This window comes from Ambystoma mexicanum, chromosome 4p (assembly GCF_040938575.1).
Source record: "Ambystoma mexicanum isolate Mex_15411 chromosome 4p, UKY_AmexF1_1, whole genome shotgun sequence".
NCBI classification, from domain to species: Eukaryota; Metazoa; Chordata; class Amphibia; order Caudata; family Ambystomatidae; genus Ambystoma; species Ambystoma mexicanum.
This window is the reverse complement of record NC_090927.1, coordinates 127256046-127273978: the sequence shown is the minus strand read 5'-3', so window position 1 is coordinate 127273978 and position 17933 is coordinate 127256046. Positions and strand designations below refer to the sequence as shown.

Genomic DNA, 17933 nt, shown 5'->3' with positions numbered 1-17933 from the left:
ACCCAGCAGATGGAGGCCGAGATATGAGAAGGATCTGAGCCCAGAAGAGGGAGATCCAAGGGTGAGAAGTAGTCACCCATAGAACTGTGAAAACAAAAGAGGAAAGCCTGCGAATAAGAGCCAGAGTGAATCCGGCAGACGGAGGCAATAGGCGAGAAGGGTCTGAGCCCAGCTTAGGGGGATCCAGGGGTGAAAGCCATCTTCCATCGACACGTGGAATAAAAAGCCAGAGTGAACCTGATGAGAGGATGCCCGATATTCGAGAGGGGTCTATGCCCAGAAGTGTCAGGTCCAGTTGCGAATTCCTGCAGCAGTGACGATAGCCCACCAGACACCTCCAAGCATGCCAGCCTAACAATCCTGATTTTATAAAAACTATCATAACTGGCAAACCCAAGGGGAAAGAGGAATTGGAAAAAATAAATGCAGATCTTCACTACACCCACTGCTCCCGCCTCCTCTCTGGACTGGGTAAACTTGGATTTGCAAATTGCTGTGAAGACCTAGAAAGCAATCGCAATAGAAGTAATTACTTCAACTAACCCTTTCTCTCTCTTACCTTATCTCCTTGTCTCCCTGACCCATAAGTACCAGCAGCCTATGCATGCTGTGCTGATAGGCTTTCCTTTATTAAAACTGAAGTAACATTCAATGTCTTTGTCTTTATCTTTTTGATAACTGATGCTTCAGTTTGCTGCAACTCTTGCTCTTCACCTTTTTCTCCGCCGAGTCTGTGGGAGATCTCAAACAATAGTTCTTGTCTGCACTGCTGCGCACTTACAACTTGTTTACTCAAAAGTCTTTGAATATTCAGTTTGTGAGCCTCTTATTGTCAGCCCTCTGCCCAACGACCCTTCTGAGCTGACTTCATTTGATCAATATTCTGACTGAGATTTAATGCTGCTTACTGCTGTGCAGTGCTTCACTCAGAAACTGTCCACGCTCTGCTAATCGTTCAAGTTCCTATTCTAACTATTGTTGCTTTGCGCTAACATTTCATCCTTTCTCTGTCTCTAACTGCTTTTCTGTGTCCTTGCCGAGAAGACTAATCGTGTCGTCAAAACAAATAAGCTGTTCGTTTGTGCAATTGTAAACAGAGACATACGTTGCACAACACGTACGCGCGCGTCCGTAGGTGCTTTCCTCTAGCAAGCCCGACATGAGACAATGCGCATACGCATGTTAATGTTAAACAAGCAAACTCAAATTAGTAACTTAACAATTAGTATTATCAGAGATTAGCACCGACTGCCCCTCAGTCAGCATAGTTTCAAAATAAGGTAGCAGGCGCTCCTCTCCAGAAAGAACATGGCATGATAACCTGTTCTGAGATGCGAGTTTGCAGCACACGCCTTTTGCTCACTGTACCTTTCACTGATGGTAAATATCCATTTGCATATCAGTCTTTGTCCCACCCACATGGGCAGTCCAGCAACGAAATGCTATGGCAATTCCTCTCTGAACAAGAGTACCAACAGCAACCCCATACACGTGTTTCAGCCTTGTTGGGCCTCATCAGTGAGGTGAAGCTGTGCCTCTCTGAGCACAGTGAGCAGGGATTCCACGTCTGATTGCCCCCAGGTAACCCAGGGTGACCAACCCCAAGTTCCTTGCAAATCTTTAAAAAAAAAAAAAGGTAGCAGGCGCTCCTCTCTGTGAAAAGACCAGTGAGCTAAAGACTCGGTTGAGACTCTCCCAGGGGCCATCCGCCCAAGAACAAGTCAATGGGCGGTGTTCATGCTGGTAGAGAGTTTCCCAGACCCCCCCTTGTTTTGTATAAATTAACTTTGGGTCTAACCCGAAGTTACCAGGGTGATCCAGACATGGACCCCTTGCTCACTGTTCTTAGAGAGGCGCAGCTTCACCTCACTGATGATACCCTACAAGGCTGAAACACATGTATGGGGTTGCTGTGGTACTCTTGTTCAGAGGAGAATTGCCTAGCATTTCAGTGCTAGCTTGCCCCTGAGAAGAGGGGCATGTGCCTACCCCATTGCAACCCTGCCAGTTAAAGCCCTTGGCCTCAGAGCACGAAATTGCAACAAAGGAAGTGCTTAAGAGTGGGCCCCCAGAGTACAACTACCTGGGAGAGGACCCTGAGGGGAAGCAAGAGCGTGGTGATGGACCTCGGGGGAGAGGGGAGACACCAAGCGAAGGACCCCCCCCCCGACAAAGGTGGTATCGAAACAAAGGACACTCTCAACATTAAGCTCATGAACTTGCTTTTTTTGTTTATTTGTTTTAACATTATCTGCAACCTTCAAAGTCGGCAGTGGCAAGTAACTTCATAATTTACGGGGTTGCTCCTGTTTACTTCACTCTGTCCTCGCTCTTTACAGTAGTTCTCTTGTTGGTCTGTGTGTACAGTTTCATTTGCCTCACTCGCTCACTAGGTAGTCAGGCCTTCTTGATCATGTCCCTCTCTTTTATTGTTCATATTTCAGGAGTTGCCAGGGAAACGTGGTCTCTTCTTCTGTGATCCTTGCGTAGGCTGCCATTCTGCAAGATAAAGAACAGGGATTACATTGGCCACCCTCTTTCTTTTGTAAACAACCCCATCTAACTTTCCTTCTTGGGTCTATAAAGGCCCATCCTCCTCCTTCAGGACATGCCCATTCCATAGCCTCCCCACTGATATGAAGATACAGGTTATAGAAGGAAAGGTTTCTTCCCATTGGCAGATCCCTCCTGGGTTACAAAGTCCTGCCATTCTGTAACGCACGCAACTGGAGAAACATGAACTCTCGATCCACAGCTGCCAACTAATATTTTCTATGCCTCACGTAGATTCTCTTATGCGCCCACACCCCAATCATACCTTCTCTTACTCTGTCCAAGTACCTGGAGTATGTGTGCTATCCCTTTTTGGGGGAGGATGGTGGGAGTCAACCATTCCCCCTAACACAATGTCAAACCTACTGTCTCTACTATTTCCATCATCACTGAGCATATAATGCTACATATATCCCCATGTGGGCACATGTGGGTTTGATGCTTGAAGGGGCTAGTTTATAGATTAGAACTGACATGATATGCAATTTAGTGTTGCAATCAGGTCTGCCAACTACTACATATAGTAGCGCGCCTAGTCCCAAGTTTTAGAAGATGGGATAAAAGAGCTCTTACAGCAATGTAGTGGCAACCAGTCCTCTGTACAAACTTAAATCACAAAAACTAGACTTTCAAGAATGGCTGCCGTGCAGAGTTTTGAGCGTGACAAGGGCTCTCTGCAAACCAGGTAAGCCAAATCGAAGGGCAGTTCTCTGGACTGTCGATTACAGAGAATTTAGCTTTTTCTGTGAGTGGTTGGAACATCTCTTTATTCTCAATTTCATCAATCTGAGGTGTAACAGATCTTCTTTAGACAGAGTGACCCACCCAGGTATTTGACTTGTGTCTGCTAAAACCTTTAACACATCAGTCCAGTATGGCACAAGCTCTTCTTATGTCCCAGTGAAAAGCAGGAGATCCTCAAATCAAAAATAAACCTTTGTTTTTAAGCTTTCATTGAAATCCACACAAAACAACAAGACCAGTTATCATGAATACATTAAGCTATGCATTTAACAGAGTTTTAAAGAAGACAACATCACACTCATAGCACTTAGGATAAAAAAAAAAAAGGGTCGACGGGACAAAGGATCGAATTTTTTATTTTTTTTACTTTTTTTGGGGGGGGAGGGGTTCCCTCTCCAATCCCCCTTTATTTGCTAAAAATCACTTTTTTTCCAAAACGAAAACGTAAAAAAATATATAATTTAAAAAAAAATTCAATCCTTTGTCCTGTCGATCCTTTGTCCCGTCGACCCTTTTTTTCTCCGATCCTTTGACTAAACACCGCAGTTGTAGCACAGATCCAAAGTGTTGATACAAGTAAACAATTCACACACAAAACGTGGTATGAAAAGTACCCTCTGCGTGGGGAAAAATAGGCCCACTGGTACTATGTTTTCTACCTCCGATGTTCATAGTGGGCAAAGCCTTATGTTTAAAGTAGTACTCTTCCAAGCCCCTTCAACAACTGACTGGCAGGATTCACTATTTAAAAGAAGGTAAAAGTGTGCATTTCCAAGTCACATAGCTATATTTTTATCTCATTGAGAGTTGCGGTCATGGTTTTACATCAGTGACGGCCAGTAAAGTGTAAGGTATTTCTCCCTTTAACTTTATTCCTCTCTGTAGGAATGAACGAGTAGCTACCTGCAGGAGTCCTGAGTCTCGGAGTCTAACACCTTACTGCACACATGTGCAAGGAAAATGGGTATCCCAAGAGGGGAAGGAGGGGGCAAGGTGGTTGCAGTGTGAGAGAGACCTAGTGAGGGCTCTCAGTGGGTTTTCCTTTGAGGACGGACAGCAGCTCTGGTACCTTGCCCAAATACACAGTCTTATTCTTTGTTTAGCAGGATCCACTTTCGTTTTATGTAATGAATTATGCTAAACCAATAATACATACACTGGATCACTCTTACACCACCAGGCTACTAACAGAGTTGCTCCCTGCTAGTACAAGAAAAAAACCATTCTTTACAATATTCATTTACTCTCTTAACATAGCATTGGATACACATTGGTTAAATAAATAATAACATGGGTCCATGAGGATCACCTGAAGTCATGCAAGGGTCATAGCTAATCTAGTCGTTCATGAGCAAGTTCCCGAGGACACACGCTTTCCCATTTGATAAATAATCATTCCGGTCTGAGGGATTACCCTGAGAATAACGCTTTCACATTTAATAAATAACCATTCCTGTCAAAGGGAGTTCCTGAGAATAAATGCTTTCAGATTTGATACATAAACAACCCCGTCTGTCACAGGGATTTCCTGAGGATAGACACTTTCCCATTTGATAAATACATTTCCTTTCTGTCACAGGGGTTTCTTGAAAACAAACACTTTTGCATTGGTTAAATAAATAATCATTTCAGTCACAGGGATTTCCCGAGAATAAACACTTTTGCATTTGCCAAATAACTAACAATTTCTGCAGGGTCAATATACCTTCAGTACTGGTAGCTGCTCCCCGTACAGGGGTATAGAACCTTAGTGCCCCAAACGTCCCACTCACACAGTGATGCCCCCAGGCCTAGATCCTCCTCTACCCCGGTGGAACGATACTACTCGCGATCCAACAGGTTGATACAGGCCCTGGCAGATGGGCGGGACACTGGCCCCTCAACAGTGGACCAACCCCTACAGGGCACCAATGGGCCTTTACGCGCAGTGTCCCTGGGGTCGTTCAAACCCACCTCTGCACCACATGAATTACCTCAGCGCCCACACCTACTGCGCTACTGTAAGGAAACACGACTCCACAGAGTCACACGCCAGGAGCAGCAAATATTACCTCAAGTTCTCATCCAAGACTGCCCATATGTTAACCTGGGTTGGCACACACAGGGCACTGTAGCCCCGTTTCACCTCCCCCCTCTACTACCTGACTGAACTATGCAGCACAGCACCTGACCCCGCTCTCCCTTTTTCTTATAAGCAGTGGCGGGCCGGCAGCCAACCCCGCCAAGTGCTCCTTCAATCTCCCACGGATTCACTCTCTCGACCCCAGGTAGGGGAGAGAGAACTGCCAGCTCCAGATAGGCTGACGGCCTATGGGTCGGGGCGAGCGGCCCTGATTCGACAGAGGGCCTTGGTGCCCTCTGTGAAGGTCTGGAGCTTCTGTTTCCCATCGTCTCTTCTGGCTCTCTCCCGATGCGAACCCCCTCGGGCTGTTATACTCACGAGGAGTTACCTTTAGCTCTTGCCAGCAAGGGGGGCGGGTCACGTAACTCCTGAGGTGAAATCACCTCACGGGCAGCCCTGATCCCCCTGCTGGTGGAGCCCAACATCTCTGGGTCTCCAACTATGCGCGTGCCAAAAACACATGCCGTCAGGAGGAACGGACAACAAGGAAGGACTATAAACAAACACACCTGCCAACAGAAGGCACACAGCCCATGCATAATAAACCCCACAGAAAATGTGGGTTTACAAAAGGATTCCACATCCTCTTTTAAACTAAAACACCAGTGAAGATTCCTTCTCTGGCGACTGTACTACAATTTATGTTCTTAAATCAGTGTGATCGGATTGCTTCAGTCCAGGTTTTAACAGTGCTATAGACGGTGGTACCAAGTCAATAAATTGAGAAGTCATGCCTTTATTGCGGCTGAATTCCTTTTTCAGAAATGTGCTTGGAATGTGTTTAGCATAGCCCAGAAATTGCACACCATGATCATAAAATATCTTTGACGCTTGGTAAATTATATTTGTCAAGGCCCAATTCAAGATATAGAGCTTGAATAGGGGTTGAGGTCATTATTAAAAGAACATTTTCCAGGCTTTAATCTCAAGTTGACCATGGCTTGCAAGGTCTTTACATGGTATCCATGTATGATAGCAATGCTGGAGAACAAGAGTTACAGGTAAGTAACTGGCTCCTTCTCCTGAATGGGATCTTACATGGACTCGCGCACTTATGAATACGATTATACAGCAGTACATAAACACCACAGGAGGTGGCACAGACTCAACAGAAGCAATACCATAACTGACCTCTAGAACACACTCACCTCAATTAAACAGGTGGTGAAGCACTGCCTGGCCAACATAGGACTCAACTCTGAAATCCTTGTTGATGCAGTAAAATCTTGTGACAGGATGAGTCAACCTCCACGTCGCAGCCCTGCAAATGTCCAGCAGGGGAACACCAGACTTGATGCATATGTCCAGCAGGGGAACACCAGACATGAACACTGTAGTGGCAACCACTGGTGGAATGGGCTCTCAGCCTTCCAGGAGAAACAGCCCTTTTGCAAGGTAGTGGCAATAGGTGACACAGCCAGTGAGCCACCTGGAAATGGAAGCCTTGTATACGGATTTCGCTTGCCGTCCCATGTGCAAAAGTTAAATATCTGAAGTTCTACGGAAAGTTTTAGTGGGTGCGACATAGAACTTCGAAGCACGCGCCACTTCCAGTGAATGCAAAGCCTGTTCTGCAGGAGAGGGAGGATTGGGGAAGAAGACAGGCAGAACTAAAGGCTCATTCAAATGCATGTCGGACGGTACCTTTGGCATGAAGGATGGATGAGTATGCAGCACGACCTTGGACTGAGGGAAAGACAAATAAGGTGATTTGTAAGAGACAGCCTGCAACTCTCCACACGTCTGGCCAAAGTGAAAGCCACCAAAAAGGCAGTCTTCCAAGACAAATGCTTTACAGAAATACTGTGAAAGCATTCAAAAGGACGACTCCTCAATTTTGACAGAAGACACCGAGCTCCCATGCTGGGGCTGGGGCTATGGCCTTCACAGGAATTAATTGTCTGAACTGACCCTTTAGGGATTCTTAAACAAGTCTGTGAGACCACAAGGAAGGCCTGCCAGGTGTTCAAGTGTATCGTGAGATAGCTGCCAGGTGTACCTTGATAGATGTATGAGCAAGGACTGCCTTTTCTAGGGAGAGCACGTATGGCAGGATTTGAGGAGCTTTTAGGCGAAGGGGAGAAAAATCCCTGCAAATTACATCACACAGAAAAGCGTTTTCATTTGTGCTTGTAGCATGCAAGGGAAGGCAGTGCCCTAGCTTTGGCCAGCATATCTTTACATTCTGTGGGCAATGAGTAACATCCAAACTCTAGGTTTGCAGGAGCCAAGCCACCAGTTTCAAGGGTTCTTGTTTGGGTTGGAGGACCAACCCTCCCTCTCTGGAGAGGCCTGGAAGCGGAGGCAGCTTGATGCAAGGAGCCACAGGCAGGTGTAGATGGTCAGAGTACCACATCTGCCTGGGCCATGCCGAAACAATGACCATCAGTTTGCAATGGGTCTGTTGGAGTGCCTTCACCACTTGCAGAATACGGGGAATTGGCGGGAGCGTGCAGAGAAATCGGCCCTCCGAGGGGAACAAGAAGGCATCTCTCAGACTCCTTGGTTGCGTGTACCAGCTAGTAAACCTGGAGCACTGTGTTTACTGCCATGGCGAATAGGTCAATTTGAGGGAGACCCCACCTGGAGAAGAGCAGAAGAACTTGAGTCCGATGAAGCTCCCACTCGTGGCAGAATGGGAGAGTGGGTGCCCCCCTGCTTCCTGATGAAGAACATGGTGATTGTGTTGTCCTTGAAGATGCAGACTACCTTGCCATGGAGTTGGGGCTTGAATGACTTGAGAGCCCAGAACACTGCTTGCAGCTCCTAGACGTTGATGTGCAACTCCTTTTCCTTTGAGTGCTATAAGTCACTGGCTTGAAGCTGACCTTTGTGCTCCCCACCCTTCCAGGGAGGCGTCATTGGTCACCGTGGCCTTATGCGCTTGAAGGTGAAAAGTAGCGCCTTGTATAAGGTGCCGATGAACGGACCTCCACTGCAGGGCCTTCCAGAATACTGGAATGAGGGCGATCTTTTCATTTCAGGAGCCTATTTGTTGCCACCTGGGATCCAGGAACTGTTGTAGAGGTATTATGTGCGGCCTGCAATGAGGGACTAGGGCAGCGGTATTGAAACTGTGGGGCACGGCCCCATGGGGGGCTACGGCCGCATCCCTGGGGGGCAGCGAGAGCCCAGCATGAAAAGTAAAAACTTTCTAAAAAGTGCTGGCTGGGGCACTGCATGTCTGTATGTGCGAGGGGGAGCTCCTGCGCCTCCTCGCACATACCGACAGAGCAGCCTGGAACAGGGCGTTTCAGCACCCACATGCAAGCCAATGCAGAAGGTATGTTTATGTTCATTTGTTAAATTATGTGTATGGATGTGTGAATGCTTGTGTTATGTTGAGTGTATGGTGATGGATGCTTGTGTGAATGATAGAGTGATTGCTGTATGAATGTGTGTTAGTTTGTTTTGATCCGTTGAGCTGATTTTGGTAAGTGGTGGATAGAGGGGGAAGGAGGGTTGTACAACAAAGGCATTTTAAAAATGCCCAAGTGCCTTTGTTGCACAATCCCCCTACCCACCCGCCAAAATCAGCTCTCCTTCTGAGGCGATGTGGAGCCCAGGGCACAGGGATGGTATATTTTTGCTGGACATCTATCATAGATTTCCAGTAAAGCATGACATGCCTGCCCCCTGTGCCCCCCCAGCAGCAATTGCAAACTCTTTGGATATTTACCCATTTTCTTTTTTTTAAATAAAGAATGCTCTAAAATGAAACTTTTTAACCCATTATTTTATTAAAAAAATTCACGGGGGGAACCTCCCAAACCCCCCACCCCCCTTTGATTGGTTCGGGCTCCCTCACTGCGCTCGGTCGCTATGGCATTTTTGGGGAAAATAGCTATGCCCCTCCACTTAAAAAATTCACCAGCCGCCATTTGCTCTAGGACTGTGTTGGGAACGGGATGGGGGAGCCCAGGGACTGTGGTGGGAGCAGGATGGGCGGGAACCATGGGATAGTGGTGGGAGCAGGGTGGGGCGAGCCCAGGGTGTGTGATTGTGTGGGGAGAGCCCAGTGACTGGGTAGGAGTGGGATGAGGGAGCCCAGCCACTGTGATGGGAGCAGGTGGGGGAGCCCAGGGACTATACTGGGAGTAGGGTGCAGTGACTGTGCGCAATACATAATGTCCATTTGCCATATTTTGGGAGGCCCAGCCTGCCCAAATTTTGCTCAGGGGGGCCCAGGCTAAACATTTGTGAAGACCCCTGTCCTAGTAGGTTTACAATGTGAGGCAACTTCTTTGATTGGCATGGTCGTCAGAGTCTCATATACAAAACAATCCAGCGTGCTTGTGTACAGACATCAGACATTTCACAGCTATCTCCACCAAAAAAGAACACCAACACAGAGGGGTGGGGCAGGGGGGTCCCAAACAATTTATTGTTTGCTCAGGGGGGCCTTGGCATAAAAATATTGAAGAGCACTGGACTAGGGGGATGCATGAAGACCTCATCTCTAACAGAGATCTGATGGAGCGAGCAGTTGTCACTCGAAGAGTTGAGAGCTGTCGCACCTTCCTCAAAACGGCCTCGACCCTCTCCTCCGAAGGAGAAGCCAGACACGTCAGTTTGTTGAGACATGAGCCCAGAATGAGAGCATTCGGCGATGGCACCACGCATTATTTCAGAAAGTTGATTGAGAATCCTAGTGTAGTTAGGCATCTGATGGTCTCTTAGGTGTGCCGTAAGCCCAGTGGAAGAGAGCGGGTGCAGGCCAGTCATCCAGGTAGGGATACACATAGATCCCTGAATGCCATAGATGGGCCGCCACTGGAGCCAGACACTCTGTGAAGACCCTCAGAACTGACTTGATCTAGGGAGGGGAGGAAGTTTCCATGCTCCAATTGTTAGAGGACGTGCTGCAATGTGGCCATCCAGAACCTTTGCTTTGGTACTTGAGAATGTATCTGGAGTACACCCAGGAGCCCTGTAGGTGTTTTGGCACAGTGACTATTGTCCCCTTCGTTAACAGTGCCCGGATGTGAATATGTCAGTGATCCCACCACCATAGCATGGTCACTACTCGGAACGTATGGCAGAAGTTGTCGCAACACATGCAGAGAGTAAAAAACTGACTGAACTTTTGCACTGACCTGGCTTTTACTACCAAGGTTGTTTTGCCATATGCAGCCAAGGTTCTTTTTTATCTTGGGGGTACATTTAAGATCAGCCCCCAAACAATTACATTCCAGAGGGCAGTTAACTGCACTAGGCAGGTGCTTTGGTCCAAACAGAGCAACCTCAGTCTTTGCTGGATTTAGTTGTAGCTGGTTAGCTGACATCCATTGGCTAACCTTCTCCAGACATTGATTAGTCCTAGAAACTGTCTGTTCAACATCCCCCATTTTAATGAAGACCCGAGTGTCATCGGCATAGGAATGGAAATGAATCTGATGCCTTCTCAGGATATTCAGCAGAGGCCGCAAGTAAAGATTGAACAGATTGAACAGAAGGGGCGATAAAGAGGAAGTGGGATCAGAAAGGAAACTCCCCACCCCCATTTTCAACTGCTGATAATGATCAGACAAAAAGGAGGCAAACCATTTCAGGGCATGATCAGAGACAATGCCAAATTCCTTGAGGCGGCTGAGTAGTATAGAATGATTAACCGTATCTAAAGCCGCAGATGGATCCAGCATAACAAGTAGTGATAGGTCTCCATTATCCGCGGCCTCCAACAAATCATCCTGCACTACTAGTAGTGCTGTCTCAGTCCCACATCTGGGTCTGAAGCCTGCCTGAAAAGGGTACAGCAGAGACTCCTTTTCCACAAAGGCCTGTAGTTGATTAGCAACAACCTTCTCTAGTAGTTTACCCGGCCAAGGAATAACTGCAATTGGGCGATAGTTCTTCAGGACTGATGCATCTAAATTAGGTTTTTTAAGAAGTGGAGTAATAACCGTTTTTTTTTTGTTGGACCTAACGACACACAGCCTTGTTCTAGAGATTTGTTAATTACATTTGTCATGAAAGATGCCCGAAGCCAGCCCCTTAGCTGCACAGGCTGGCAATGGAAATAACAATTTGTCAGTTTAAGTTGTGTAGTCAATGCCACCACTTCATCCTCTGACACTATTTTAAAATCAAACGGTACTATGCCCTCTGGGACAGCTGAAACTTCCAATGTACCCTGTTCTATCGGGGCTCGGTTCTAAATCAAGGGGAGAAAGATTCAAAGGGATTTTTCTTAGAATTCATTCTATCTTCTCCTTGAAATACAAATAGAAATTTAAATACATTGGCCTGCCTCAACGATGGCTCCAAGGCAGAGGAGGGTACATCTAGGATGACAGATTTGATACAACTTGATAAAGCTCTCTCGGGTGCAGCATCAATTCGTGCATGGATATATGCGGATTTAGCTTGAACAAATGCCTGCCTATATGCCTGTAAGGCCTATAATGATTATCCTGAGTATTAGGGCCTCATTACTAGTGTGCCGGTGTAAGGCAAAAACCTGTGCAGTTCCCTCTGGGACCACTGCAAAAGATTTAGGACTACAGGTGTTTGGCAGTAAACCCACTTGGTAGCAGTCTGTTCCACACAGATTCACTTGGTAGCTGTGGCTGAGCAGTCAGACTTCCCTCAAGAAGAGTTAGGCAGTATACAGAGTATGCACAATAGGTCAAGAGAACACAATAGAACAAGTAAACACTGACCAGGGCTTGGTGTAAAAGAGATATAATTATTTATTTAAAACCACATCTAGAAAAACACACAGGCACGAATAGTAAGCAATCCAAAAACACGGTCACTAAAAGATATACACTCCCTTAGAAGAATATTAGACAAGTCTTAAGTAAAGCCCCCACTTATTTTCAGACATCGGTGAGCGCTTAACGTAGATGGCACTCTAATAATTCGTTTTTAAAAAGGGAGAGAAAAGCAAAGAATACATTGAAACAGATCCCAACACTTTTTCACGAACACAACAAGAGAGGAAGGCAAAGTAACACCGTGAATTCAGAGTCAGTAGGCCAGATCCGCTTTAAGAGGATCAAAACGAAATGTGTCCAAGGTCACACGGTTGCAGTGCACAAAAGTCTTGTAACGGTTCAAAAAGGAGTTGGACCAAAGAAAGGGACCAGTTAGAGGGTCAAGGCGGCCAGCCCAGTCCAGAAGGTTAAGGGGTTATTATTACCTTGTAGCAATCTTTAGAAAGGGAGGCCTGGCGGACACGGCAGGTGAGAATACTCCAGCGGGGGCAGTTGTTCCTGGCAGCGGATGCAAGTCGGTGCTTCATCCGGGGGAAGAGAGGATCTCGTCGGGGAGGAAGACAGGAGTCCTTTGCACTGCCAGGGAAGAAACCAGCCGCAGAGTTTCTCAGGTACAAGGAGCGGTCCGTTGATTCGCGGTTCAGTGGTAAGTGGCTATCCCGCCGCCGGGGTGCTTGGCACGGGCAGTTCGACCACAAACCGGTCTGGGGTGCGAAGAAAGAAGATAAACTGGTTGTGCCCACCAGTCAGGGGAAGAAGCCTCTCCAGCCGGGAGATCTTCTCTGTCATCGGGAAGTGGTGAGTCGGTTCTGCAGGGCTCCACCGGTGGTGTCGTCGTGGTAGGTCGGCTCAGCTTCTCCCTCGTCGGATTCTCAGGTCCTGTGGCGACTTCTGAAGTTCCAGTCCCCAAAGCCCTGCTTTTATGCAGCATACCCCCATTTACTCAGCCTAGCTGGCAATCAAACATGCTAAGTGGTGAGCCGGCCGGCTCACCACTTGGGCCAATCACACAAGAGTGCGACTTGAGTTACCAAGGTAACTCAGTCCAGGGTGCCTAAACCCCCTCCCACACCCCCTGTGGTACCCAGACAGAGTGGCACCACTTTTGGAGGCTTCTGTGGAGAAGCCCGCCAAAAAGTGGAACAAAGGGCTTGACTTGGGTTGGAGTCACAGAAGAGAACACAAACGCCATTTTAGAAAAGAGTCCTGGCAAAAAATACCAACCGGCGAATTAATATTAATTAAATAAACCAGCGGTATGTTCGAGGCTATGAGAATTAAATAATTAAAGTTGGTAGCCTCGAACAATGGGAAAATCCCATAGGGAAATATTTGCGGTTGAATATAAAAAGTAGTTTCCACTGCCACAATCCAAAACTCGATCAGGTGGGACGGAGACGTGCCCCCTCGACTAATCGAATTGCCCCGACCAGTACGTCCACAATATGATGGTTTGCACTGGTTTCTGTTAATAATTTGGGACTAGTAAAGCCAAGGGTGACTTTACATGCCCTGGGAGACCGTAGTCAGCCCCAGGGTATGGATTCTATGGTGGGGTGTCACTGACACCCCTGTGTTACTGCATGGAGGGTGCTGTGTAACACATAGCAAAAACACGAGACCCTATGGAGTAAAGGACCCCATAGCCCATAAAACACATTAACAGTCAAAGGAACACCATAAATCATGTCCAAGATTGGGAGAAAAAAAAAGAGTCTCACTCTTGGCAGGAGAAAACGCAAACTCCAGAAATCCAGCAAAGCTGCTGGGGGACTCACTAGGTTACGAAATTCAGCTTAAAGAGAGAATTCACCCTAACAGCCGGTCCGGTAACAACAGTGGCGGTAATCCTACCGGCACCGTTGGTACCAGTAGTCTTTCACGGAAGCACCAGCACCATTATTAACGGTGCCGGTGCTGCCGTCATTCCCATTGAGTCCTATGGGACTCAAATGGGAATGGGGATTAACAATTTACCAGCGCCGGACTTCCCGGATCGCTGGGGTCGTAATCACCCAGTGATTCTAGCAAGCCAGGCGCCGGTAAATATTGCAAGTCCGTCGTCAACCCTTTCTCCGTAGCAGCAACATATCTTGTGTAAGCCATGGTTTAGTTTTTCTAGATTTGGGAGTTTTCAATGGTGCAGATTTAGAACAACTATCTTCCAGAATGGCTGTGTCACGAATGAAAAACTCATCACAATGCTGCGTTGGGCCAATAGTATCTAGTGATTGCTGTACTTCCTCACCCCGGATGTTTGCTAAATCCTTAGCACTTCCAACTAAAGCAGTGGAAGTATCCGTCAAACCATGCATGTGCTACGTACGTAATACGCTCCAGCACGAACAGCCGGACATAGTGGTCCGACCAGTGCACTGCGATAGTCTCATTCAAAGTCATCATATTACCACGTACCAATAAGTTGTCGAGGCAATGACCCATCACATGAGAAGTAGAGGAGGTCAAAGAAGAAAGACCATGATTAGCGATAAATAATTTCCCACAATACCCTAGCGTCCTAGTTGGTTTGATCATCCAACGAGACGTTGAAGTCAATGTTGAAAGCATAATGTTGCATGATTTATGAAACAACGACCATGGGGGGGGGTTTGTTAGGCTCACATTAATCTGCATGATTAATCTGCATGATGCTATTGTGACTTTGCATGCAGGATGGGGGAGAATAAAATTAAAGCCATACTTTTATTACTCAACATATTTCTCTGACAATATATATAGTTTATAGTTAGTTTACTATCATAGGCTAGTTCATATGTAATGTGGTTTGCTTCCAAGGCTTGCTATAAAAAAGTATTATTTAAGCACATGGCATGCAAAGCAAAACCTTAATAAATATCTATATCAACTAAACCTTGGAAGATGTGCTCAGTTGCTTAAATTGTCCACATCCTGGTTTCACCATTTAACCAAAGTGTGTGAGCCTCAGAAAATCATTTAATCGCACTGTCTTATCTGCGGCTCTGCAAGTGATTCATTTCATTCACTTCATTGCTTATGTTGACACATCATACTGTCATTTTTTAAAAAGCGTAATGACTACATATATATAATAGTGCAATTTAGGTATTTTGCATCACTAAGTTATTTGCCATTTGGCTTACTTATGGCAACTTATTCTAAAGTCACCTCCATGGTGCCTCCAAGTATCAAAAATGGAAGATGCTCCTTGCAATGTCCTTTTCTGTGAAATCATTTTTGTTGGTGCAATCCATATGCAAATTAGGAAGTTTGCATGTATTTTGCCCAGGGCGCCTGATTAGAGCTCTAATAATATTCAATAAATATTTCTAACCAGTCTCTTGACTTTTCAGCACCTGCACTTTTCTGTAACCAAGTGCCTTGATTCCAACTGTTAGCCTATCAAAACTACTGTACTGATTGTATTGCAATTTACTGTAACCTTGCGCTGTGATACTTTTGGGTCTGGGCGCTACCAACAAATGAAATAAGTAAAATAGATGAGTGTCCTGCATCTTTAATTTTTTTCTTATGTTTTAAAATGCCATCTGCCATTAATGTTACCAGAAAAGTAGATTAAGGCAGAGGTGGGCGGTTTGGGGGTGCAAATGAGACCGTATGGAATTGCGTGCACTGCATTTGGGGGGAAATGTAGCAAGACTTTTTCGTGGCTTGCCCCCTACTCTTGCAATGCTGGATGCTCCTCTGCCCGGAGCCTATCAAATTCTCCTAACTATTAGAGCGTGTTGCTTGCGTCTCAGCCTCAGCAATCTTCATCGCCCTAGTCCTCCTCATGTCAGTATTGTCGGAGGTTTTCAAGGAAGGATATGACAGAACTTTGCTATTAGTCGTGACCGGAGGTTCTGGTCTAACATTACAATAGGTCATAGAGGATTTGAGTTACAGGGGTGTTGTCAGGCTACAGGGGGAAAAGGGGATACCATGTTCCACAAAGCGAGTCCACTTCCCTCCCATGAGCGTCATCTCCCCTCATGTGGTTCTCCCCCAGATAGCCACTCCCAGGGTTCGGATCAGGTAGCTTCTGCCTTTCCCTGGTCACACAAGGAGAGACTTTCCCAGGAAAAACAGTGGTGATATCGCTAGATTCTATCACACAAGTGATGTCATCACGTACCATGTCAGGGAGTCTGGTGAATGCATAAACAGGACGAATGCACGGAAATGTGTACCCTTGAAAGGGAAAAGGGAGGCCTGGTGTTGTCAACAGGATACATGAATAAGGCAAAACAAATAGTGTAGATAACAGTAGAAAAGATGAATCAGGAAGAAAATGCATAGTCATGTCAAACCTAGTAAGAAAATTAAATGTGGAAAATGAGAATAAAAGGATCACTACAGAGAAAAATAAAACAAGTTACATAGTTCAAAAATCAGCAAAACATTAATACAAAACCTCTGAATTGATTAAAATAATGCACATTCACAAATTCATAAAAATCTCACCAACCCACTATTTAGACCCATTGTGGCTGGTACGGATAGCAATTCTGACCCACTTGCCCAATACCTGGATCTTTTGCTACAACCTTTGGTACAACAAACGTTAACCTATCTTAGAGATCCTTCCACATTTTAAGTTCACTCAAAGATGTGCAAGATCTGCTGCGTTCCAATTTCATTCTCTTTCACTAGATGTACATAGGTCTCTCACTAGCATTCCACAAAGCGAAGGGCTTGATGCCTTAAGAGTGGATTTTATTCCAGCAGGAGACTTTTGAGTCAAATAAGATCTCTACCCTGGAACTTACAAAAAAATCTTTCTATACAACAACTTCTTTCATTTAAGTCTTATTTCTTGCAAATCTCAGGTAACTCCATGGGCTCTGCTATAGCCCAGATTACGTAAACATATTTATGTTTTATTTTGAGTCCCAGAACGTTTGTACACATCAACACTGGTCTAGTAAGTTGACCTACTGGAAACGGTACATAGATGACATATTTGGCATCTGGAATGCTAGCCATGCAGAATTATTGAAATTTGTAGACTTCTAGAACAGTTGTCTCCCGAGGATTAAATTTACTATTGAAATTGGTAATCCTAAACTTAATTTCTTAGATGTTGAGTTGTCATGAAGTAATCGGGAACTAATGACAAGGAATTTTTTAAAACCAATAGACGTTAACGGCATCTTACATTACACACGCTTTCACCCACAGCATCTGAAGAATAATGTACCGTTTAGTCAATATCTGAGACTGAAGAGAATCATTTCCAATGTCGACACTTATCAAAGAGAATTATTGAACCTTACTGAACGCTTCTTGAAGAGTGGCTATCCAGATCATGTACTTACATAAGCAATTGAGAGAACTAACACTATCTAGAGATGAATGTTGAAACCAAAAAAATGATAGTTCTCCTTTATTCACCTCTTGAAATACTCCTCACAGAGTTAACACATTTCACGCAATACTGCTTGATAGTGAGCCTCTTTCCGAAGACCCCGATGATGGCCTCCAATCGAGGTAGTAATCTTGGGGACCATTTGGTTAAGGCAGAAAGAAATACTAGCATGAAAAACAAACATTTCTACAGAGAAATAAATATTGCGCATTTCCATGTCTCAACTGCAGTCACTGCAACAATGGAATTAATGGAGATCACATTAGATACCCCAAAACAGGATGTGAAATCATATTCCGACATTATGCGAGTCAAAAAATGTCATTTATATTGTTTGCCCCTGTGGTAAATTCTACATAGGACAGACTACCAGGAGGATAAAAGAACATCTTACGGAGCATAAATCAAACATCCTAAAAAAAGTCACCTGTGTTTTCACATTTCAATA

General features: G+C 45.6%; 1 long non-coding RNA gene across 1 annotated transcript in view; it reads right to left on the bottom strand.

Moving 5' to 3' along the window:
• Positions 1-2214: 2214 nt before the first annotated feature.
• Positions 2215-17933, bottom strand: part of LOC138453063 (uncharacterized) — a 195403-nt gene continuing 179684 nt past the window's right edge. The window contains exon 3 of the long non-coding RNA XR_011260357.1: positions 2215-2499. This is a non-coding gene — a long non-coding RNA (uncharacterized lncRNA). The remainder of the gene's footprint in view (positions 2500-17933) is intronic.